The sequence below is a fragment of the Pristiophorus japonicus genome, unplaced genomic scaffold, assembly GCF_044704955.1.
Source record: "Pristiophorus japonicus isolate sPriJap1 unplaced genomic scaffold, sPriJap1.hap1 HAP1_SCAFFOLD_231, whole genome shotgun sequence".
Classification (NCBI taxonomy): Eukaryota; Metazoa; Chordata; class Chondrichthyes; family Pristiophoridae; genus Pristiophorus; species Pristiophorus japonicus.
The window spans coordinates 845066-871522 of record NW_027252026.1 but is presented as its reverse complement, the minus strand read 5'-3'; the positions used below and the strand labels follow the sequence as shown (position 1 = coordinate 871522).

At 48.9% G+C, this 26457-nt stretch overlaps 1 pseudogene; it reads left to right on the top strand.

The window, feature by feature from the left end:
* Positions 1 to 26457, top strand: part of LOC139245689 (uncharacterized) — a 304862-nt pseudogene that overhangs the window by 111549 nt on the left and 166856 nt on the right.

Genomic DNA, 26457 nt, shown 5'->3' with positions numbered 1-26457 from the left:
ATTTTCATATATCCCGTTTACTTTACTATCCTTAATTCCATATATTCCGTTCAGATATCCACACTGGGACCTGTATCCGACCCACAGCAGGGCAGGGGGAAAGGATGGATTGTCCAAGATGGGAAGGGTTTTATTTTCACAAAGAAGTTGTTGGTTTAATAGAACAATAATGTTGTGTATGAATAAAGAGTCTGACCAGATACTGAGAGCTCAAAGTAAAGTGTGACCGTAGTCTTTTATTACAGGCCTCCAGAGTACCTCCCCAGCCTGTGAGGCCTCCTTAAGTACAGCTGCTCCCAAGGGCTTGTGGGATCCCTTGGGACTCCAGGGGATGGGCCCTCTAATAATTAAACAAGGTATTTACAGGTTTACATATATAACATAAGAAATTAAAATTCCAAAGACAGCTCCTGCCTGAATTCAAAAGCGACCCAACTGAAATGGTGTGTGTGTTAATGTGGCATTTAAATAGGAGCCAGCAGTGGCTCCAAATGTGAATCATGTGTTCATCACAAGGGGAAATGCCAGGGTTGGGCTGTCCTGAGGATCTGCTAATGAGGCCAGCAGTTGGCACGTTAACGTTGACTTTAGCAACTCTGCAGTGGGGAAGGACAAGGCAGCCATGGTTCCCACACTAAATGACTAACCCATGGTCCCTGCCGGAAAGTGTGTGTGTGTGTGGACACTGGCAGAGGACCAGGATCAGGCTTGGCGACAAGGCCTATAGAGTCAAGAGCCTGACAACACCCAGTGTCTGGGATTAGGTGAATAATGGGGAGAGGTTCTGGAAAGTGCGGCGCTCGGGATCAGAACTGAAAATGAAGCAAGGCAGCTCCTGCGCAGGTTTCCCGGGAGTCGGGTAATCCGGCAGTGAAAGGGAGGCGGGAGCGGCCCAATCCACAAGGTAAGTGCATGTTCCAGCACTGCTTCTGGGGCAAGAGGGGCAGGACTGCACCCCCCGCCATCACCTACATCGATTGTAGCCTCTCCCCCCCCGCCCAATCGTGTCCTCTCTCCCCCCCCCTCCCCCGCCCAATGGTGGCCTCTCTCTTTCTGCCCCCCGCCCGATCATGGCCTCCCTCTCTCTCTTTCACTCTCCTCCCCCCCCCCCACCCAATCGTGGCCTCTCTCTCTCTCTCTCTCTCTTATCCCCCCATCGATCGCGGCCTCTCTCTCTCTCCCCCACCCAATCGTGGCTTCTCTCACTTCCCCACCACTGCCCGATCATGGCCTCTCTCTCTCCCCCACTCGTGGCCTCTCTCTCTCTCTCACACCGCCCAATCATGGCCCCTCTCTCTCTCTCTCTCTCTCTCTCTCTCTCTCCCCACCCGCCCAATCGTGGCCTCTCTCTCTCTCACACGCCCGCCCGATCATGGCCTCTCTCTCCCCCACCCGTCCAATCGTGGTCTCTCTCTCACTCTCTCTCCCCCTGTTATGAATGAATAAAGAGTCTGACTGGATACTGTGAACTCAAAGTAAAGTGTGACCTTAGACTTTTATTGCAAGTGTCCAGAGTGCCTCTCCAGCCTGGGAGGCCTCCTTAAGTACCTGTGCTCCCAAGGGATTGTGGGATCCCTTGAGACTCCAGAGGATGAGCCATATGGTGGCTGTACAAGGTATATACAAGGTTACATATATAACACTCCCCACAAAGTCAACAGTGTAACTATTTACAAGGTGAGTCGATCTGGGGGCCTTCTTGCCGTGATTGATCGTCTCGGTACAAATGACGCTGGTATTGGTGAATTATCTGTTGGGCCGTCACTGGGCTACTGTGCAGCTGGCCTTGCTGAGCTGCCTAGTATGGTGAGTCCTGCTGGGCTGCTGCGGATGGTGGGTTCTGCTGCGTGGCCAACCGCGGTGTCGGTTGGCACTGGTGTGTATGTTGGGGGGGGGTCAAAGAAAGTAGGGTACAAAGTGGGTTGCTCAGTGAATCTGAGTTTGATTTGGTCCAAGTGTTTCCAGTGAATGAGTCCATTTGAAAGTTTGACCCGAAACACCCTGCTCTCTTTGGCCACAACAGTGCCAGGAATCTACTTGGGACCTTGTCCATAATTTAATACAAATGTAGGATCATTGATTTCAATTTCGCGTGACACATTTGAGCTATCATAATATGTGCTTTGTTGAACAGGAAGAGAGCAGGCAGCTTCATGTAAATCAGGGTGAACTAACAAGAGCCTTGTCTTAAGTGCCCTTTTCATGAGCAGTTCAGCAGGTGGAATCCCAGTGAGCGAGTGGGGTCTCGGGCGGTAGCTAAGCAGGACTCAGGATAGGCGAGTCTGCAGTGAGCCTTCAGTTACTCTCTTCAAGCCCTGATTGATAGTTTGCACTGCTCTTTCTGCCTGACCATTGGATGCTGATTTGAACGGGGCAGATGTGACATGTTTGATCCCGTTGCGGGTCATGAATTCTTTGAATTCGGCACTGGTAAAACATGGCCCATTGTCGCTCACACGGACATTGGGTAGTCCGTGCGTGGCAAACATGGCCCGCAGGCTTTCAGTGGTGGCAGCGGATGTGCTTGCCAACATTATCTCACATTCAATCCATTTGGAGAACGCATCTGCAACCACAATAAACATTTTACCCAAGAACGGGCCTGCATAGTTGACATAGATCCTAGACCACGGTTTGGAGGGCTAAGACCATAAACTTAGTGACGCCTCCCTGGGTGCATTGTTCAACTGCAAGCATGTGTTACATCTGTGCATGCAGGACTCTAAGTCCGCATCGATACCGGGCCACCACACGTGGGATCTGGATATCACTTTCATCATTGCGATGCCTGGGTGGATGCTGTGGAGGTCACTAATGAAGGTATCTCTGCCCTTCTTGGGGACCACTACTCGATTGCCCCACAGAAGGCAGCCTGCCTGTATAGACATTTCATATTTGTGCTACTGGTACAGCTTTATCTGTTCCTGCATTTCCACTGGGATACTGGACCAGCTCCCGTGCAGCACACAGTTTTTAACTAGGGCAAGTTTAACTAGGGTTCCTGGCTTGTCCAAGTTCTAATCTGTTGGGCTGTGACAGGTGATTGCTCACTCTCAAATGCTTCCATTACCATGACTAAATCTGCGGGTTGTGCCATTTCCACCCCCGTGGTGGGCAATGGCAGCCTACTGAGAGCATGGGCAGAGTTTTCTGTGCCTGGTCTGTGGCGGATGGCATCTGTTATAAATGAAGAGACCTTTGTGTGTGTTAATGCAGGTGAGGCCCTTCGATGATTCCTCCAGCTCCTGCGTCATGTAGGCCAAGGTCAAGTCCAGATTCGTGAACATCTTTCCTCCCACCTGCGTGGCAAAAAGCCGTCGGACTTTGGTAGTGGGTATTGATTCTGCAGGGAGAAACGATTGATAGTTACTTTGTAATCACCACAGATTCTGACTGTGCCATCTCACTTGAGGATTGGAACGATCGGACTGGCCCACTCATTGAATTCGATCAGCGATATGATGCTGCTGGCCTAGCTCGATCTCTACCCTTTTTCTCATCATGTACGGTACTGCTCTTCCCTTGTAATGGATGGGTCACACCCCTGGAATTAGATGGATCTGCATTTCTGCTCCTTGGAACTTCCCGATGCTTGGTTTGAACAGTGAAGGGAACTTGTTTAAGACCTGGGCACACGAAGTGTCGTCAGCGGGCAAGAGCACGCGGACGTCGTCCCAGTTCCAGCGTATCTTTCCCAGCCAGCTCCTGCCAAGCAGCGTGGGACCATCGCCCGGTACCACCCAGAGTAGTAGCTTGTGCACCGCTCCATCGTAGGAGACTTTTACAGTAACACTGCCGACTATGGGAATCATTTCCTTTGTGTAAGGTCTCAGTTTTGTGAGGATTGGAGTCAAGACTGGCCTTGAGGCCTTGCTGCACCATAATTTATCAAAAGTGTTTTTGCTCATAATGGGCTGGCTCACACCCGTGTCCAGCTCCATTGACACCGGGAGTTCATTTAGTTCAACCTTCAGCATTATCGGGGGACACTTTGTGCTAAATGTGTTCACCCCATATACCTCTGCCTCCTCAGTCTGAGGCTCTGGTTCGTGATGATCTGCCGTGGATCTGTTCATCCTCTGCTACATGGTGGTTTGCAGGATTAACAGGATTTGCAACTCGCCTGCACATACATTGGAGGTGTCCCATTGTTCCACAGCCCTTGCAAACGTACCCTTTGAAGCAGCATGAATGGAAATGATGCAGCGCCAACAAGGTGTTAATGGCCTTACATTCATCACCCTTGATGGTGGACTCTGAGACATCTGCGGACGTGCAGCTGCAGGCGTGTGGAGCCTGCCCTGTACGTTGCGATGTGAAAACAACATCACTTTGTTCACAGTACTTGTAGCAGCACTTGTGTGCTGAGAGATTTGCTCAGTATTGTCACTGGTGGCAATGAACGCCGGGGCTATTGCTATGGCCTTACTCAAGGTTGGGGTCTACACAGTCAAAAGTTTGTGAAGTATCATTTCATGGCCAATGCCAAGTACGAAAAAGTCTCTGAGCATGTGCTCCAAATGTCCTTCAAATTCGCAATGTCCTGCAAGGGCGTCTTAGCTCAGCGATATAACTCACCACTTCCTGCCTTCAGAACTTTTGTAGGTGTAGAACCGGTACCTTGCCATCAAAACGCTTTCCTTTGGGTTCAGATGCTCCCAGCCAAGTGTGCATAAATCATTGTACGATTTCTCTCTGGGTTTCGCTGGAGCAAGCAGATTTTTCATGAGGCCATATGTTGGTGCCCCGCAGACGGTGAGGAGAATTGCCCTTCGTTTGGCAGTGTTCGCTTATCCTTCCAGCTCGTTGGCCACGAAGTATTGGTCGAGTCGCTCCTGGAAGACTTCCCAATCATTTCCCTCCAAAAATTTCTCCAGGATTGCCACTGTTCTCTGCATCGTTGGGTTTGTCATCTGTATCTCGTCGCCAGTTGTTATGTATGAATAAAGAGTCTGACTGGATACTGTGAGCTAAAAGTAAAGTGTGACTTTTGTCTTTTATTGCAGGTCTCCAGAGTGCCTCTCCAGCCTGGGAGGCCTCCTTAAGTACCTGTGCTCCCAAGGGATTGTGGGATCCCTTGGGACTCCAGGGAATGAGCCCTCTTGTGGCGGTACAATATATATACAAGGTTACAAATATAACACCCCACACCCACCCAATCATGGCCTCTCTCTCTCTCTCTCTCTCTCTCTCTCCCCGCCGCCCGCCCAGTCATGGCCGCTCTCTCCCCCACCCGCCCAATCGTAGCCTCTCTCTCTCTCTCTCTCTCTCACTCTCTCCTGCCCGACCAATCGTGCCCTCTCTCCCCGTCCACCCACCCAATCTTGGTCTCTCTCTCTCTCTCCCCCCCACCCGCCCAATCATGGCCTCCCTCTCTCTCCCCCAGCCGCCCAATCGTGGCCTCCCTCTCTCTCCCGCAGCTGCCCAATCATAGCCTCCCTCTCTCTTCCCCCACCCACCCAATCATGGCCTCTCTCTCCCCCACCCGCCCATTCATGGCCTCCCTCTCTCCCCCACCTGCCCAATCATGACCTCTCTCTCCCCCACCCACACAATCGTGGCCTCTCTCTCTCCCCCATCCACATAATCGTGGCTTCCCTCTCTCTCTCCCCCACTATCAATCTCCGATTACATCCTTCCTTCCTGAGGGAGTGCTGCACTATCAGAGGGGCAGTACTGAGGGAGCGCTATACTGTCGGAGGGGCAGTACTGAGGGAGTGCTGCACTGTCGGAGGGACAGTACTGAGGGAGCGCTGCACTGTCGGAGGGGCAGCACTGTGTGAGCGCCGCACTGTCGGAGGGGCAGCACTGAGGGAGCGCCGCATTATCGGAGGGGCAGTATTGAGGGAATGCTGCACTGTCGGAGGGGCAGTACCGAGGGAGCACCGCACTGTCAGAGGGGCAATACCGAGGGAGCGCTGCAGTCGGAGGGCCAGTTCTGAGGGAGTACGGCACTGTCGGGGGAGCAGCTGAGGGAGAAAGGCACTGTCCGAGGGGCAGTACTGAGGGGCGCTGCATTGTTGGAAGGGCAGTACTGTGGGAGCGCTACACTGTCGGAGGGGCAGTAGTGAGGGAGCGCTGCACTGTTGGGAGGGCAGTACTGAGGGAGTATGGCACTGTCGGAGGGGCAGTACTGAGGGAGCACTGTACTGTTGGAAGGGCAGCACTGAGGGAGTGCTACACTGTCGGATGGGCAGTACTGAGAGAGTGCTGCATGGTCGGAGGTGCAGTACTGAGGGAGCGCTGCACTGTCGGAGGGGCAATACTGAGGGAGTATGGCACTGTCAGAGGGGCAGTACTGAGCGAGTGCTGCAATGTCGGAGGGGCAGTACTGAGGGAGTATGGCACTGTTGGAGGGGCAGTACTGAAGGAGTGCTGCACTGTCGGAGGTGCCGTCTTTCAGATGAACATTAAACTGAGGCCCCGCCTGCCATCTCAGGCCGACTTAATAGAACCTACGGCCACTCCTTATTCCTACATTCCTTGTCCATTTTTTTTCCTTTCTGTTTCCTTATCTTGTTCTTTCATTGCCCGCCCCCCCCACATGATGTGAATTTAAATCCTACACCACAGCACTGGTTCCCTCTTCCAGCGAGGAAGAGGATTGTAAATTCAATGCGCCAATTGATAGGCCACAAATGTTACCTGCCAAATGTCAACCCAAGCCTAGATGTAGTCCAGGGTCTGCTGTGGAAATCACAAGTGAACAGCCCCATTTCTGACATTATGATGGAGGGAAATTCATTGATGAAGCAGCTGCAGATGGTTGGGACAAAGGAACGAAGCATAATGTCCCAGGGCTGAAATGATTGTCCTCTGACAACCAAAACATCTTCCTGTGTGTTAGGTATGGCCTCAGCTACAGGCCATTTACCTAATTTTGTTGAGGCTCTTTGGTGCCATACAGATTGGAAAGCTGCCTTGTGTCCATGTTTGCATCAAGGCTGTTATGACATCTGGAGCTGAATGGCTGAAGTGGAAACTCAACGGAAAGAGAGGTGGCTATTAATGAGTAGGTGTCGCTTGATGGCACTACAGATGAATCCTTCTATCACTACTGATTGGAAGGAGACTGTCCAGTACAGTAACCGCTAGGCTAATGGTTATGGGACTGGACTAGCAACCCGTCATGAGTTCAAATCTCCCAATGGTGCCAACAGTTCAATACAAGCTCTGCATTAAAAGGTTTCTCTTCTCATGAATTAGTAATTAACTAACTCTACGAGTTAATTATTGGAATTGATTTTGCTGAACAATGCAATATTGTGCTTTGCATTTAAGCACGAAGGACACCTCCCCATCTGTCGATGGTCTTCAAGCTATTTCTATCTTTCCTTTCCCCTTAAAGGAGTAGTTATCCAGTCTCCGGGCCTGGAACGTGTCACAGAGGGTCACACGGCGCGGTTACAGTGCACCATGCGGCACTCCAGAGTGAGTGACACCGATGTGCACTGGTACCGGCAACTACCGGGGCAAGATATGGAGTGGGTTTTAACACAGAAGGCAAGTGGCAGCACACGAGGGAGCCCAGGTTCCACTGACCGTCTCCAGCCTTCCAGAGACACCTCCAATAACAGCTTCATTCTGACAGTCACAAATGTGCAGCCCAGTGACACTGCCGCCTATTACTGTAAAGTGTGGGGAGATATCAGTGGGAGCAGCTCAATGTAACCAGTAAGTACAGTTCACATTGTAATAATATTATATCTGCGTCTGACATCACCTTGTGGATCAGGGCTGGTAAAGGTCCAATATTTGATGGCAAATACCTTATTCTGTTAGTCCAGTCCCTTACATGTCCCTCTCACTTTCACAGATCCTAACGTGCAAATGGATGAAGACCTGAGGATTGTCTGGATCAGTGTGGGGGCTGTGCTGGGACTTACTCTCATTGCTGGAGTTGCTCTTGTCTTCTGTATCAGACAGGCATGGTTCGGGAAACTGCAATCCTGTACGTTTAAATAAATATTTCACGGTAACTACCACATCTGGATCAGCTGCCCATAGTCATTGAAGGGATAAGAACAGAAAATACTGGAAATACTCTGCAGATCAGCAGCAACTGTGCAGCGAGAAACAGAGTTAACGTTTCAGGATGATGACCTTTTGTCAGAACTGGAAGGGGTTAGAGATGGACAGTTTTTAAGCAAATACACAGCCAGGGAAAGATGGGCATTCATAGGTGCTGTGAGTATTTCCAGCGTTTTCTGTTTTTATTTCAGATTTCCAGCATGCTTAGTATTTTTCTATTGTTTGAGTCATTGAAAGGTGAGAGTATTAGTGAATTCAAGAGGGAGCTGAGTAGATTCTTTTGGTGAAAGAAGTGTTTTGGGCTATGGACGACAGTACAGTTTGGGTTTTTGTGAACTTTGGGACCACCCAATGGACTGCAATGGCCTTTCCCCAACCTCCATGTTTGCGTGTTCCTATCTACACTCGGTGTTGGTGACATTCTGTGATTTCCTTTACAGCCCCGTCTGTCCACACTGCTACTACATTGCCAGCACGCGATTATAAAAATACCTCCCTTCCCGGACGCTCACAAGTGAGTCGAGTTGGTTGGCCCAGTGCCAGCCTTTTGTTAATGTTCTGGAGTATTTAAAGCATTAGGGCCAAGAAATTCGATGACTTTGAATCCATTTTACAGGCATAAAACGGGCGCCAAAATGTCCAGTGTAGTGGTCAAGCAGCACGTGTACATTCCACGTTGGGTGTGCGCCACCCACCATATTGGTATAGGCATCAAAAGAGGCATCCAAGGCCCACGTCTGAAACAGCCATTAGTCCTTTGCGTTTGCAAATCAGGGGCCGAGTGCCTGGTTGATGCTTCCTTTACCAAACTGGTTTGCCTGAACACAGCTGGCACCAGGCCGGCTGCATTCAAGAAAACCAGGTCTTCCTGCGGCCTAACCAGCGCCCCTCAATGGAGCCGCTGGAGGCCACCAGCAAAAGGGCAAGTTTAAAATAAATGCTTTCATGAATGTGGAGCCGACAGGTGCAGGAGTGCCCATCCACCTACCTGTCCAGATTCTCCCCTCTCCCGGGCACATCCCCTTCTCCCGAGACCTATACCTGATGCAGTAACCACAAATTCAAATACTCTTCAACGCCGTGCTGCCTGGGGAGATCCGAGCAGGTGTCTGCAGCTCGTCGGTTTGGTGTAAATGAGAAGCCCGATATTGGGTGAGCTTTGGGCCTGTCCGTTCCAGCACAGAGATCGTTCTCTAGACTTGAATGTGGAGGCTCAGTCGTTGAGTATGTTCAAGACAGAGATTGATAGATTTTTGGATATTAAGGCAATCGAGGGATATGGGGATAGTGCGGGAAAGTGGAGTCGAGGTCGAAGATCAGCAATGATCTTACTGAATGGCGGAGCAGGCTCGAGGGGTCAAATGGCCAACTCCTGTACCTAATTCTTATGTTCTTATGTTGAACACACAACCTTCTGATTCAGAGATGAGAATGCTACCAACTGAGCCAAGACAGACACCTTAGATTGTTGAGAGACACTAAAGTACCAAATATGCTGTTGCCTAAAGTGACCTATCTGGATTTCTTGCTTTCCTTTTTTCAGTTTTCCCAGAAGCCCAAGGAGTTGAGATCTGCCAACAGAGAAGCATGTACCTCCAGAAAATACCAAACTAGACGCTTCATTTCAGGACAAAGCAAGACTGAACAAGTGCTAGAGAAACACCAGCATTGCCGAGAACTGAAGGATCAGCAACTTCAACCAACACAATGGACTCACCAGCATCAGTCGGCACCAAGAGGTCACCAGCCCCAATCATCACTGAGGTGCTTTTTACCCTTTAAGAATTTAGCACCACCAACCAGCAACAAGACTTTATTGGCACCGACTGGTTCTGAACTCTATGCAAACCAAAGACAGATTAAACCTCATCTCTCCAAGGAGGTAACTATCAGGCCGGTAACATAGGACTCCCTTCATACAGAGAACTCCCAATTCCCACCACTGCATTGGTCCAAATACACAGAACTATTTGTTGGGAACGTGGTCTCAATATACAAGCTCTGCAGATCCTGACCAGAGTAGAGCCCTTACTCTGCATCCTGCATACAACACTTCTGCTGGTTTGAGGTTTTTCATGCCCACATCCCTTTAGACCATAGTGTCAACATCTTACCTTAAAAGGAAGCCCAATGAAGCCCTTATACAGTACACTAGTTGAAACACTGAGTTTTTCCAATTCGAGTCATAGAATAGTTAAAGCGCAGGAGGCCATTCGGCCCATTGAGCCTGTGCTGGCTCTCTGGAAGAGCACTTAAGCTCGTCCCACACAGCCGCCCGTTCCCTGTAGCCCTGCAATTTTTTTTTCCTTCAGGTACTTATCCAATTCCCTTTTGAAAGCCATAACTGAATCTGCCTCCACCCCACTTTCAGGCAGCGCATTCCATATCCCAACCACTCGCTGCGTAAAAAAGTTTTCCCTCATGTTGCCTTTGGTTCTTTTGCCAATCACCTTAAATCTGTGTCCTCTGGTTCTCAGCGCTCCCGTCTGCGTTGCAGCCCTTGGAACAGCGGTAGGTATGAAGACCTGCAAAAAAGGTAAGTTACAGTTTTTATTTTTAAATTATTTTCGATAGCTAAGTGTCTTGTGATTTTTTTTATTCTTTTGCAATTTTTGGGGGTGTTTTCCACCCTCCCTAGGCCCAACTCGTAGCGGTATCGGCCTCGGAGAAAAGTTGCAGCAAATTTGCGATTTGCGCCACGAATCCTTGTGCAACGCCGATTTTTACCCCTGGGCGCATTTTATCCTGAATGTTAGGCCTCGTAGCAGTAGCAGAGTCATAGCGGTATTAAAACAAAATTGAATTTCTAACCCTTAGAGTATTGCGTACAGTTCTGGTCGTCATATAACAAGGAAATAAAGAGGCACTGGAGAGGGTGCAGAGAAGATTTACAAGGATGATACCAGAAATGCAAGGTATACCTATCAAGAATGAATGAACAGATTAGGTCTCTTTTCTCTTGAAAAACTTCGGCTGAGGGGTAGTCTCAGAGGGCTTTAAATTTATGAACGGTTTTGATAGAGTGGATAGAGAATGTTTCCACTTGTGGGTAAGAGCATAACTTGAGGCCATCAATATAAGATAGCCATCAAGAAATCCAATAGGGAATTCAAAAGAAATTTATTTACCGAGAGAATGGTGAGAATGTGGAACTCGCTACCACAGGGAGTGGTTGAAACGAATACTATCGATGTATTTAAGGGGAGGCCAGACAAGCATATGAGGGAGAAGGGAATAGAGGGCAATATTGATAAATTTAGATGAGGAAGGATGGAAGGAAGCTCGAGTGGAGCATAAACGCTGGCATGCACTGGTTGGGCCAAATGGCCTGTTTCTGTGCCATATATCCGATGTAATCCTATGTCATGTCTTTATGGGGGCAACATCAGTAGCTATCACAACTGCCCTTGGACAGGGTTTATTTTGAACAGGTAGAACACATGCTGTTTTAAATGAAACAAGCAGAATATATGTGCTTTGTAGGTGAAAAAGCAGAATCCATTTTAAAAGCCTCTCTCACTCACCTGACAGACTGGGGCTCAGCTGCAGGCTTATTACACCCTGCATCGGGCACCAAGCTCTACAGCATCTGCTATATTCGCAGTGACGTTCAGGCCCAAGGATCAGGTGCATGTGAGCCACCTCAGGCTTCAGAGGAGTGATGGAGCAGATATTGCCATTCCACCTATGGCCCTCGGAGAAAGCTGCCTGTACCAATCTGTAGCCATGTGGAGAAGTATCACGGCAAATATCAGAGAGAGTTACTCTCCTCATTTCAGAAGCCTGTCTCACAGATTAGATCACACCACCCATTGCAGAGTTCTCCGATGAGACAGACAAGCTACATGGACTCAGTTAATGGATTCAGTCTGATTCCAAACATTTGTTTTAAATTACAGAAATCAAGTGATCTTCAAGCGGATTCCAACTCGACATACATGGTAACTATATCAAATATAGTAATTCAAACTAAGTTAGTGATTGATGCCAATATAGCAATTCATGTCAATATAATGAGTTAAGCCAAATCAAACCAACCCTTCAGAATAAAATGTTAATGGATTGCATCTACCTTTTGTTTCAGAATTTTGATCCAGTCTTAAGTCAGTACAAAAATAACCCCGTCGACAATCAAACCTGGAAAAGCTGTTGGTCCAGATGGTGTTTATCCCGAATTCTTAAAAGCACTGGGACCCAAAGCGAAGAGATGGTTGATCTCCTTCTTCTCTGAGGTACTGGCAACCGGTAAAATTCCACTGGTTTGGAGGGAGACTAAATTAATTGCCCTCCTGAAGCAGGGGAAGAACACTTGTGAAGCCTCCAGCTACTGCCCAATCTCCTTCCTCTGTACTAGTTATAAAGTGCTGGAGAGGCTGTCCATCACCGAAGTGACCCTTACCAGTTGTTTACAGAGAATGGAGGCTTACTTCCACCGATGGCAACTTCGGACAAATCAAGAGACTGACACCTCCTCATTCCACCTCAACACCCATCAAGTCTTCTTTTGCAGCACTGAGGTAAACCATGCCCAAAACCCTCCTATTTAGGAGTCAAGCTTGATCGCATTCGGTCAGTAATTACATAAATAAATAAAATCTGGAATAAAAAGCTAATGTCAGTAATGGTCACCATGAAACTCCATGATTGTCGTAAAAACCTAAACTAATGTCCTTTCGGGAAGGAAATCTGCCGCCCTTACCCGGTCTAGCCTATATGTGACTCCAGTCCCACAGCAATATGGTTAACTCTTAACTAGGCTCTAAAAACAGTAATAATAATAAAACCGGACAGACCACCCAGCATCTACCTCAGCACCAGCTTCAGACACGACAAAGGAATACCCAGCCCAGCCAACCCTGCAAAGTCCTTCTCACTAACATCTGGGAACTTGTGCCAAAATTGGGAGAGCTGTCCCACATACTAGTCAAGCAACAACCTGACAGTTATACTCACGGAATCAAATCTATCAGCCAATGTCCCAGGCTCCTCCATCACCACCTCTGGGTATGTCTTCTCCCACCGGCAGGATAGAACCACTTGTGGTGATGGCATAGTGGTATACAGTTGGGAGGGAGTGGCCCTGGGAGTCCTCAACATTGACTAAGGACCTCATGAAGTCTCATGGTTTCAGGTCAAGCATGGGCAAGGAAACCTCCTGCTGATTACCACCGACTGCCCTCCCTCAGCTGATGAATCAGTACTCTTGAATATTGAACACCATTTGGAATAAGCACTGAGAGCAGCAAGGGCAGAGAATGTACTCTGGGTGGGGAACTCCAATGTCCATCACCAAGAGTGGCTCGGTAGCACCACTACTGACCAAGCTGCCCCAGTCCTGAAGGATATTAAATTATTATTTAAATGGGGAGAGATTACAAAATGCTGCGGTACAGAGGGATCTGTGGGTCCTTGTACATGAAACACAAAAGGTTATAGCATGCAGGTACAGCAAATAATTAGGAAGGCAAATGGAATGTTGGCCTTTATTGCAAAATGGATGGACTATAACAGTAAGGAAGTCCTGCTACAACTGTACAGGGTGTTGGTAAGACCACGCCTGGAGTACTGCGTACAGATTTGCTCTCTATTTAAGAAAGGACATACTTGCATTGTAGGCAGTTCAAAGAAGGTTCACGAGGTTGATTCCTGAGATGAAGGGATTGTCACATGAAGAAAGGTCGAGCAGGTTGGGGAATAATGAGGGAAATAGAATGGACACAGTTGAGGGCCATGTTAACCATGATAGAGGGGCATCCATGGTTGAGGAAAAAGGAAGAAATAAAGGATCCAAAAAATCTCAGATGTAGGAAGCAAAGTGTATTAATGGCCAATGGGTGTTTTTGTGACTGGAAGGCTGTTTCCAGTGGAGCACCGCAAGGCTCAGTACTCAGTCCCTTGCTTTTTGTGGTATATGTCAATGATTTGGACTTTAATGTAGGGGGTATGATTAAGAAGTTTGCAGATGATACAAAAATTGGCAGTGTGGTTTGTTATGTATGGAGAAAGAGTCAGGCTGATCACTGTGAGCTCAAAGTAAAGTGTGACCGTAGTCTTTTATTGCAGGTCTCCAGAGTACCTCTCCAACCCGTGAGGCCTCCTTAAATACCTGTGCTCCCAAGGGTTTATGGGATCCCTTGGGACTCCAGGGGATGAGCCCGCTGGTGGCTGTACAGAGTAATTACAAGTTTACAAAAATAACACTCCTTCCCAAAGTCAATAGTGTAACTATTCACGACGTGAGTCGATCTGGGGCCCTTCTTGCCCTGGTTGATCGTCTCGGTGTAAAAGCTGATATTGTTAAATCATTTGTTGGGCCCTCGCAGGGCTGCTGTGCAGCTGGCCTTGCTGAGCTGCCTGATGTGTTGGGTTCTGCATCGTGCTCAACCGTGGTGCCGGTTGCCGCTGGTGTGTATGCTGGGGGGGTCAAAAAAGGTAGGGTCCAAGGTGGGTTGCTCTGGATAGTCCGTGAATCTGAGTTTGATTTGGTCCAAGCGTTTCCGGTGAATGAATTCATTTGAAAGTTTGACCCGAAACACCCTACTCCCCTCTTTGGCCACGACAGTTCCGGGAAGCCACTTGGGACCTTGTCCATAATTCAATACAAAAACAGGATCATTGATTTCAATCTCGCATGACACATTTGCCCTATCATGGTATGCACTTTGTTGAAGCCGCCTGCTCTCTACCTGTTCATGTAGATCAGGGTGAACTAATGAGAGCCTTGTCTTAAGTGCTCTTTTCATGAGCAGTTCAGCAGGTAGGATCCCAGTGAGCGAGTGGGATCTCGTGCGGTAGCTAAGCAGGACGCAGGGTAGGCAAGTCTGCAGTTACCCTCTTCAAGCCTTGCTTGATGGTTTGCACTGCTCTCTCTGCCTGACCATTGGATGCTGGTTTAAACGGGGCAGATGTGACATGTTTGATCCCGTTACGGGTCATGAATTCTTTGAACTCAGCACTGGTAAAACATGGGTACCATTGTTGCTCACCAGGACATCGGGTAAGCCGTGAGTGGCAAACATGGCCCGCAGACTTTCAGTGGTGGCAGCAGACATGCTCGCCGATATTATCTCACATTCAATCCACTTGGAATCCGCGTCTACAACCAGAAGGAACATTTTACCCAAGAATGGACCTGCATAGTTGACGTGTACCCTAGACCACAGTTTGGAGGGTCAAGATCATAAACTTAGCGGCGCCTCCCTGGGTACATTGCTTAACTGCGAGCATATATTGAATCTGTGAATGCAGAACTTTAAGTCCGCATCAATACCGGGCCACCACACGTGGGATCTGGCTATCGCTTTCATCATTACGATGCCTGGGTGGGTACTGTGGAGGTCAGTGGAGGTCTCTGCCCTTCTTGGGGACCACTACTCGATTGCCCCACAGAAAGCAGTCTGCCTGTATAGACATTTCATCCTTGCGCCTCTGCCATGGCTTAATCATTTCCTGCATTTCCACTGGGACACTGGACCAGCTCCCATGAAGCACACAGCTTTTGACTCGAGATAATAAGGAGTCCTGGCTTGTCTAGGTTTTGATCTGCCGGGCAGTGACAGGTGATTGCTCACTCTCAAATGCTTCCATAACCACGGCTAGATCTGTGGGCTGCGCCATTTCCACCCCCGTGGTGGGAAATGACAGCCTACTGAGAGCATCGGCGCAGTTTCTGTGCCTGGCTTGTGGCGGATGGCGTAGTTGTATGCGGACAACGTGATAGTCCGATGCGTTGGTATTTATCCCTTTACTCTCGGAATACAGGGATGTAAGTGGCTTATGGTCAGTTTCCAATTAGAATTTTAGCCCAAACAGGTATTGATGCATTTTCTTTACCCAATAGACACACGCAACGCTTCTTTTTCAATCATGCTGTCGGCTCTCTCAGCCTTAGACAGACTCCTGGATGCATAAGCAACCGGTTGCAGTTTCCCGAAATCATTGGTTTCTGCAGTACCCAACCGACGCCATATGGCGACGCATCACATGCCAGTACCAAACGCTTACATAGATCATGCAACACAAGCAATTTGTTTGAGCATAACAATTTTCTCGCTTATACAAAAGCATTTTCTTGGCTTTTGCCCCAAACACATTCGTCCCCTTTTCGTAGTAAGACATGCAATGGTTCGAACAGTGTGCTGAGACCCGGTAAGAAGTTACCAAAGTAGTTCAGGAGTCCCAGAAACGACCGCAGCTCCGTCACGTTCTGTAGCTTCGGTGCGTTCTCGATTGCCTCCGTCTTCGCGTTGGTGGGCCTGATGCCGCCTGCCGTGATTCTCCTTCCCAAGAACTCCACTTCAGGCACCAGGAAAATGCACTTCAAGCATTTTAACCTGAGCCCCACGCGGTTGAGTCGACTAAGAACCTCCTCCAGGTTCTACAGATGCTCGTCTGTGTTCCGACCTGTGACCAAGATGTCATCTTGGAAGACCACAGTGTGTGGGACCGACTTCAGTAAGCTTTCCATGTTTCTCTGGAATATCGGCACCGCTGATCGAATTCCAAACGGGCATGTGTTATAAACAAAAAGACCTTTGTGCGTGTTGATGCAGGTGAGGGCCTTCGATGATTCCTCCAGATCCGACGTCATGTAGGCTGAAATCAGATCCAGCTTCGTGAACGTCTTTCCTCTCGCCAGCATTGCAAAGAGGTCGTCGGCCGTTGGTAGTGGGTATTGGTCCTGCAGGGATCAACGATTGATAGTTACTTTGTAATCGCCAGATTCTGACGGTGCTGTCTCCTTTGAGGACTGGGACGATAGGAGTAGCCCTCTCGTTGAAGTCGATCGGTGAAATGATGCCCTCTCTTTGCAGCTGGTCTAGCTCGATCTCTACCCTTTCTCTCATCATGTACGGTACTGCTCTCGCCTTGTGATGGATGGGTTGAGCCCCCGGAATTAGGTGGATCTGCACTTTTGCTCCTTGGAATTTCCCGATGCCTGGTTTGAACAGCAAAGGAAACTTGTTTAATACCTGGGCACATGAAGTGTCGTCAGCAGGCGATAGCGCTCGGACGTTGTCCAAGTTCCAGCATGTCGTTCCCAGCCAGCTTCTGCTAAGCAGGGTGGGACCATTGCCTGGTAACACCCAGAGTGGTAGCTTGCACACTGCTCCATCATAGGAGACCTTTACGGTAGCACTGCCGATTACAGGAATAAGTTATTTTGTTTAAGTTCTTAGTTTCATGCAAACTTGAGTTAAAACTGGCCATGAGGCCTTGTTGCACCACAATCTTTCGAAAGTCTTTTTGCCCATGATGGACTGGCTCACGCCCGTGTCCAGCTCCATTGACACCGGGAGTTCATTTAGTTCAACATTCAGCATTATCAGGGGACACTTCATGGTAAATGTGTGCACCCCATATACCTCTGAGTCTTCGGTCTGAGACTCTGGTTCGTCGTGATCCTCCGTTGATCCGTCCTCCTCTGCAACATGGTAGTTTGCAAGTTTGACAGGATTTGCAGCTCACCTGCACACTCGTTGGAGGTGTCCCATTGTTCCACAGCCCTTGCAAACGTACTTTTTGAATCGGCATGAATGGAAAAGATGATTACCCCCGCAGTGCCAACAAGGTGTTAATGGCCTTGCATTCATCACCCTCGATGGTGAACTCAGACATCTGTGGACGTGCAGCTGCAGGTGTGTGTGACCTGCCCTGTACATTACGATTCAAAAACAACATTGCTTTGTTTACAGTACTTGTAGCAGCACTTGTGTGCTGAGAGATTTGCGTACTTGTAGCAGCACTTGTGTGCTGAGAGATTTGCTTCGTATTGTCACTGGTGGCAATGAACTCCTGGGCTATCGCTATGGCCTTACTCAAGGTTGGGGTCTCTACAGTCAAAAGTTTGCGAAGTATGGTTTTCGTGGCCAATGCCAAATATGAAAAAGTCTCAGAGCATGTGCTCCAAATGTCCTTCAAATTCGCAATGTCCTGCAAGGCGTCTTAGCTCGGAGACATATTTCGCCACTTCCTGGCCTTCAGACCTTTTGTCGCTGTAGAACCGGTACCTCGCCATCGGAACGTCTTCCTTCGGGTTCAAATGCTCTCGGACCAGTGTGCACAAATCATCGTATGATTTCTCCGTGGGTTTCGCTGGGGTGAGCAGATTCTTCACGTGGTCATACGTTGGTGCCCCAGACGGTGAGGAGGGTTGCCCTTCATTTGGCAGCGTTCTCTTCCCCATCTAGCTCGTTGGCCACGAAGTATTGGTCGAGTCACTCCACAAAAGTTTCCCAATCATCTCCCTCCGAGAATTACTCCAGGATGCCCAGTTCTCTGCATCTTTGGGTTCGCTATCTGTATCTCGTCGCCAGTAGTTATGTATGGAGAAAGAGTCAGATTGAACACTGTGAGCTCAAAGTAAAGTGTGACCTTAGTCTTTTATTGCAAGTCTCCCGAGTGCCTCTCCAACCTGTGAGGCCTCCTTAAATACCTGTGCTCCGAAGGGATTAAGGGATCCCTTGGGACTCCAGGGGATAAGCCCTCTGGTGGCTGTAGAGTAAATACAAGTTTACATATATAACATAGTTGATAATGAAGAAGGAAGTTGTAGACTTCAGGAAGATATCAATAAACTGGTCAGGTGGGCAGAAAAGTGGCAAATGGAATTCATTCCGGAGAAGTGTGAAGTAATGCATTTGAGGATGGCCAACAAGGCAAGGGAATACACAATAAATGGTAGGACACAAGGGTGTAGAGGAACAGAGGGACCTAGGAGTGCATGTCCACAGATCACTGAAGATAGCAGGCCAGGTGGTTAAGAAGGCACACGGAATACTTGCCTTTGTTAGCCGAGGCATAGAATACAAGAGCAGGAAGGCTATGCTTGAACTGTATAAAACACTAGTTAGGCCACAGCTGGAGTACTGCGTGCAGTTCTGGTCACCACATTACAGGAAAGATATGATTGCACTAGAGGCTTCAGAGGAGATTTATGAGGATGTTGCCTGGACTGGAGAATTTTAGCTATGAGAAATGATTGGATAGGCTAGCTTTGTTCTCATTTGGAACAGAGGAGGTCGAGAGGAGACCTCATTGAGGTGTATAACATTTTGAGGGGCCTGGATATAGTGGAGACCAAGGAACTATTTCCCTTGGTTGAGGAGTCAATTACGAGCGGGCATAGTTTTAAGGTGGTTGGTGGAAGGTTCTGAGGGGATTTGAGGGGAGGCTTCTTCACTCAGAGGGTTATGGGGGTCTGGAACTCAATGCCCGAAGGGTGGTGGATACTGTTATGTATGTAACTCTTGGCAACCTGTATCATACCACCAGCAGAGGGCCTACCTGTTCGGAGTCCCAAGGAATCCCAGCATCCCTTGGGAGCACTGTATATAAGCAGGCCTCCCATGTTGTACCGACACTCTGGAGTTTAATTAAAGGAGCTAGGGTCACACTTACTCATTGCATACAGTACTCAATTGTATCACTTTCTTATGAGCGTAACAGATACAGAAACCTTCACCACATTTAAAAGGTGCTTGGATGGGCACTTAAAAGTGCCGTAATCTGCAGGGTTACGGAACTACAGCTGCTAAGTGGGATTAGACTGGATAACCTCTTGTTGGATGGCGCAGATAAGATGGCAAATACTGCAGGGAATCGAATATGGCCAGGGTGATCTCCGGGACAAGTTTCGATTGCCTGGATGGGTCAGAGAAGAATTTTCCCAGATTTGTTTTTCCACAATTGGCCTGGATTTTAAAATCTGGTTTTTGCCTCGCTCAGGAGATCACCTGTCTCCGGTTGGGGTGGGATATAGAATGTTTCGGTGAAAGGGGTGTCGCGGTTGTGTGGGGGTGGACTGGTTAGGCTTTTTAGATTTTCCACATTGTTCATAGGTTTATCTGTAACCTTCAGGGCTGCTGACCGAGGGCCGTGTGGATCTTTGTCGGCCGGCACGGACACGATGGGTCGGAATGGCCTCCTTCTGTGCTGTAGGTTTCTATGTTTCTATGTAAAAGAGCAATGGCTTGTCAACAGGTTTGTTTGGCTGTTTAGAAATGCATCAGTGTCCAGTAAAGCTCTAGGAGAAAGCTCTGCCCACCTGGGGCTCGCTTGCCGTGTAGGAGTTCCAAGTAGAGCGTTTGATTTGGGAGTCTTGTGTCGGGTATGCGAACAATGTGGCCCGGCCAACGGAGCTGGTCGAGTGTGGTCAGTGCTTTGATGCTGGGGATGTTGGCCTGATCGAGAACACTGACATTGGTGCGTCTGTCCTCTCAGGGGATTTGCAGGATCTTGCGGAGGCATCGCTGGAGTTACTTCTCCAGCGATGTGAGGTGTGTACTGTATATGAACCATACAGGAGGGCGGGTCTCGCACCCTCTCATCAAACTACAGTACGTGGACAACGCTTGTGTCTGCGCACATTCAGAGGCTGAACTCCAAGTCATCGTCGACATCTTCACCGAAAAGCATTGGCCTTACACCAACCTGACCCCGCAACACAGCACTGCCCCCCAGTTATCAAGATCCACGGCCCGGCCCTGGACAACGTGGATCACTTTCCATACCTCGGGAGCCTATTATCAGCAAGGGCAGACATCGACGACGAGGTTCAACACCGCCTCCAGTGCAACCGTCGGCCGCCTGAGGAAGAGAGTGTTCGAAGATTAGGCCCTCAAATCTGGCACCAAACTTATGGTCTAGTGATAGTGATTGTTTCAAGTCTACCCCCGCCTCCCACCCCACAATAGCTCAATTATCAATTATTGGGATGTTTTTAGTGTCCTCTACTGTAAAGTCCGATACAAAATATTTGTTCAAAGTCTCTGCCATTTCCCTGTTTTTCCATTATTAATTCCCGAGTCTCATCCTCTAAGGGACCAACGTTTACTTTAGCTACTCGTTTCCTTTTGACATACCTGTAGAAGCTCTTACTGTATGTTGTTATATTTCTTGCTAATTTATTCTCATATTCTACCTTCTCCATCTTTATCCCTGCAGCACTTTGCAATTTTTCTCCATTTAAATTATAATTTGCTTTTAAAAAAAAATTCTGCCAGTGGATAACCTCACACTTTCCCACATTATACTCCACCTGACAAATTTTTGCCCACTCAGCCTGTCTATATCCCTTTGCAGATGTTTTGTGCCCTCCTCACAACTTGCTTTCCCACCCATCTTTGTATCATCAGCAAACTTGGCTTAATTGCACTCAATCCCTTCATCCAAATCATTATTATAGATTGTAAATAGTTGAGGCCCCAGCACCGATCCCTGCAGCACCCCACTAGTTATTGTTTACCAAACGGAAAATGACCCATTTATCCCATCTCTCTGTTTTCTGTTAGTTAGCTAATTCTCAATCCGTGCTAATATATTATCCCCAACCCCATGAACTTTTATCTTGTGCAGTAATCTTTTATGTGGCATCTTATCGAATGCCTTCTGGAAATCCAAATACACATCCACTGGTTCCCCCTTAACCACCCTGCACGTTACATCCTCAAAGAATTCCAGCAAATTTGTCAAACATGTTTTTCCTTTCATGAAACCATGCTAACTCTGCTTAATTGAATTATGCTTTTCCAAATGTCCTGCTACTGCTTACTTAATAATGGACTCCAGCATTTGGCCAACGACAGATGTAAGGCTAACTAGTCTATAATTTCCTGCTTTCTGTCTGCCTCCTTTTTTAGATAGGGGCATTACATTTGCAGTTTTCCAGCCTCTGGGACCTTCCCACAATCCAGGGAATTTTGGTTAAATTACAACCAATGCATCCACTATCTCTGCAGTCACTTTTTTTAAGACCCTAGGATGCAAGCCATCAGATCCAGGGAACTTATCCACCTTTAGTCCCATTATTTTACTGAGTACTTCTTCTTTAGTGACAGTGATTGTTTTCAGTTCCTCCTGATAGCCCCTTGATTATCCATTATTGGGATGTTTTTGTCTTCTACCATGAAGTATACTGTACTGCGCTTGCTTCTGCGCACACTCAGAGGCCGAACTACAAGCCATGGTCAACACCATCATTGAGGCTACGAAAGCATAGCCTTGCACTAAACATCCGTAAGACAAAGGTCCTCCACCAACCTGACCCCGCCACATAGCACTGTGTCCCGGTCATCAAAGTCTACGGCACGGCCCTGGACAACGTGGACCATTTTCCATACCTCGGGAGCCTATTATCAGCAAGGGCAGACATCGATGACGAGGTCCAACACCGTCTCTAGTGCAGCCTTCAGTCATCTGAAGAAGAAATTGTTTGAAGACCAGGACCTCAAATCTGGCACCAAGCTTATAGTCTACAGTGAGGTAGCGATACCCGCCTTCCTGTATGGCTCAGAGACGTGGGCTATGTACAGTAAACACCGCAAAGCGCTGGAGAAATACCACCAACGATATCTCCGCAAGATCCTGCAAATCCCCTGGGAGGACAGAGGCACCGTCAGTGTTCTCGATCAGGCCAACATCGAAGCACTGACCACACTCGACCAACTCCGTTGAGCGGGCCACATTGTCCGCACGCCAGACACAGGATTCCCAAATCAAGTGCTCTACTCGGAAGTCGTACACGGCAAGCGAGCCCCAGGTGGGCAGAGGAAATGTTTCCAGGACACCCTCAAAGCCTCCCTGATAAAGTGCGACATCCCCACTGACACCTGGGAGTCCCTGGCCAAAGACCAGCCGAAGTGGAGGAAGAGCATCCGGGAGGGCGCTGAGCACCTCGAGTCCCGTCGCCGAGAGCGTGCAGAAACCAAGCGCAAGCAGCGGAAGGAGCGTGCGGCAAACCAGTCCCAGCCACCCTTTCCTCCAACCACTGTGTGTCCCACCTGTGGCACAGACTGTCATTCCCCAATTGGACGGTTCCGTCACCTGACAACTCAGTGTTAGAGTGGAAGCAAGTGTCCCCCGATCCCGAGGGACTGCCTGTGATGGTGATGATGTGTTGTATACACGCGCTGTCTCCTGTTACCGTCCATGGTCCACAGGTGGCTCAATGTCACTTCACTTCCCCACATTGTTGTCACAGCTCGAATACAAGCGATCATATTGGGATGTGGGTTGAAAGGATTGGCCCCACGTTCTCAGCCAGGACTGTGAGCCTGTGTGCTGCAGGAGGGAAGATGGAGTTGTCCCGGGAACTATTGGCATTGGCCGCAGTTACTGCCCTGACTGGGGAGTGTTGGAGGGAGTTTATCCCCGCCCCGCCCCGCCCCGCCCCGCTCACTGCCTCCTCCAGCCCACTGCCGCCACACACTCCCCCCCCCCCCCCCGCACCACCTCGGCCCCTGGAGCCCACTCCCCCCTAACCCCATCCATCCATCCCCCGCCCGGGTCCGCCCCCCGCTCACTGCAGGCCGGCCCCGGCCCCGGCCCCGGCCCCCAGCCTCTCCCCGCCCGCCCGGGCCCGGGCTCAGCCTCCGCTCACCGGCCGCCATCGCCTCCAACCGCGGCGCCGCTCCGCTGTTCCCGCCTCATCCACTCGCCATTCTGATTGGTCCCCAGCGCCGCGCGGGGCGGGGCGGGGCGGGGCCGGTGGGCGGGGCCCCCGCGCGGGGCGGGGACGGTTGGGCGCGCGGGAAGTTTGAACCGGATGACCCAAATATACAAACAAACCATTTGTGGTCAATCACAGCATGAGAAGGAATAGAAGCGGGAAATCAAATCAATGAGTTGTGTGCAGCAACAATCCTGAAAGGAAGTGTGAGCTTGGACAGATAAACAAGGGCAAGGAGCAGCTTTAAATACGGCCAAAAGATAAAGTCTGTCAATGCTGGGAGTGTGGGGCTTACTGAGGGAATGAGAAACAATGGTGGCACGGATTTAACAGCACTGACAAACCTGGCTGGGAATTGTGCAGGAGTGCAACATAAACATCAGATTGCAATGTTTTCAGGAGGGGCAGAACAGGAGCAAGAGTGCAAGACAGGGTGAAGGAGGGAATAGATTCTGCAGGGAGCTGATGTGCACAAAAAATAAGTTCAGACAAAAAAAGACAACAGCAGAAAAGAACCGAGATACAAGGAAAGTTGCGGGGGACCTCTCTACTCTTTACACCTTTTAGGCTCTCCCTAAAACCTACCTCTTTGACCGAGCTTGTGGAGCGCCTTGGGACGTTTTACATTAAAGGCACTATATAAATACAAGTTGTTGTTGTTAAGGAGCATCTTGAAGGAGGAACGAGGTAGAGAGGCGGAGAGGTTTAGGCAGGGAGTTCCAGAGCTTGGGGCCAGGCAACAGAAGGCACGGCCACCAATGGTGGAGCGATTATAATCCGGGATGCTCAGGAGGGCAGAATTAGAGGAGCGCAGACATCTCGAGGGGTTGTGGGGCTGGAGGAGATTACAGAGATAGGGAGGGGCGAGGCCATGGAGAGATTTGAAAACAAGGATGAGAATTTTCAAATTGAGGCGTTGCTTAACTGGGAGCCAATGTAGGTCAGCGAGCTCAGGAGTGATGGGTGAGTGGGACTTGGTGCGAGTTAGGACATGGGCTGCCGAGTTTTGGATGACCTCAAGTTTGTAGGATAGAATGTTTGAATATTCAAGAATAAAGATAAAAAGACATGGATGAGGGTTTCAGCAGCGGATGAGCTGAGGCAGGTCAGAGACGATCGATGTTACAGAGTTGGAACTAGGTGGTCTTAGTTAAGCTGCAGATAAATGTTTGGAAGCTGATTTCCGGGTCAAATATGGCACCAAGGTTGTGAACAGCTTGGATCAGCCTCAGACAGGACAGGGATGGAGTAAGTGGCTGGGGAACGGAGTTGGTGACGGGGACTGAAAACAATGGCTTTGGTTGTCCCAATATTTAATTGGAGAACATTTCTGCTCATCCAGTACGATATGTTGGATAGGCAGTCTGACAATTTAGAGACCGTGACGGGGTGGAGAGACGTGGTAGTGAGGTGAAGCTGGGAGTCGTCAGCGTATGTGTGGAAACTGGCGCTGTATTTTTGAATGATGTTGCCAATGTAGATGATAAATAGGAGGGGGCCAAGGATAGATCCTTGTGGGGGGGAACCAGAGTTAACGGTGCAGGAGTAGGAAGAGAAACTATTCTCTGGCAACGGTTAGATAGATAAGATTGAAACCAGGTGAGTGCAGTCCCATCCAGTTGATCAACGGTGGAGAGGGTTTGGAGGAGGATGGAATAGTAAATCATGTCAAAGTCTGCAGACAAGTCAAGAAGAACAACATAAAGACATTACGGTTACAATGTACAATGTCACAGGAGATTGGCTAATTTTAAAAAAAGAACCTTGTCTTGTGCAATGAGGATTGGGCGGATTGTACACTGGGTGTCAGCTCACAACAGCAGTTTTACGCAAGTTGAAAATCTTACGTATTTGATTCAATGTATATTTTAACATATGTGTTGATGTTAGATGAAGAAACCAGATGTGAATTGGTTTGCCTGGGCCTATCATAGCTACTGCTGATTGCACATCTTAATGTGTAGTTTTTGGAGCTTCGTGTTTTGGTGTTTTTCATTCCTGCTTGTTACCTGCTGATTCTCACGTTCTCCACCTGTGCAGTTGTGATCTGTTGGTGGTTGATGAATATGAAATTTGATCCTATCGGCTGGGAAAAATTTGCATATGAGAAGGTGTGACACCCAAAGTGTGACACAGGAAATGTGACGGTCAAACAGGAAATGCATGCCTGTGCACCATTTTTAATAGGTTGCCAGTGGATGTCCTGTGTTACTCAAAATAAGTCTGAGAACGCTCTGTTTTATGGAGCAATATACATGAACCTTTCGTTAACTTCAAATAGCGATTCATTTTAAGGTGGCTCTTCTCCCTACAACTGACGGTAGTTTCAAGCTGATAGGTGGCAAATGTCCTGGTTACTGGTAATTTGTTTCAGTCCAGTTTTAAATAATATCCATGATCTGAGCATTTAGAGATTGTACAGGGAAGTACCACAGTAACCAACAGGAAGCTTACTTCAGTGTAGAAAAAGACAGAACAACGGCATTTTAAAATATGTCACTGATTAAAGTTGGGTGTGTTTGAGTCTTTCTCGATCTCTCTCGTCCTCTTGTATAAGCCTCTCCTCCCTTCTCTTTGTCCTGACATAGGGCTCAAAATTGTCCCACCTCTTTTTTCGGCGCATTCACCGGAGATGCGCCGCTTTTTTGCGTTGAAAAGTGCTCCGAAAAAATGCGTCCCCACTTTGGCTGCTGTCCGGCCTCTCCCGGGTCTTCGCGCAGCGTGGCTAGTCGAGTCGGGGGCGGAGCCAGCGTCCTGCGCTGAAAACAGTGCCGGGACGTCTGCACATGCGCGTTGGGGTGTGTGCGCATGCGCAGTAGCTCCTCGCCCCCAGCCTCTCAGTGTGCGTGCTGCAGCATGGGACCTGATCATCATCATCATACCGGCTGCTGGTATGTTCCGCCCCTATCCCAAGCCGAGTGGCTTACCGCACATGCTGGCCCGCTGCCTTCCTGTGCTGAAGATGAAGGTAGGGTAGG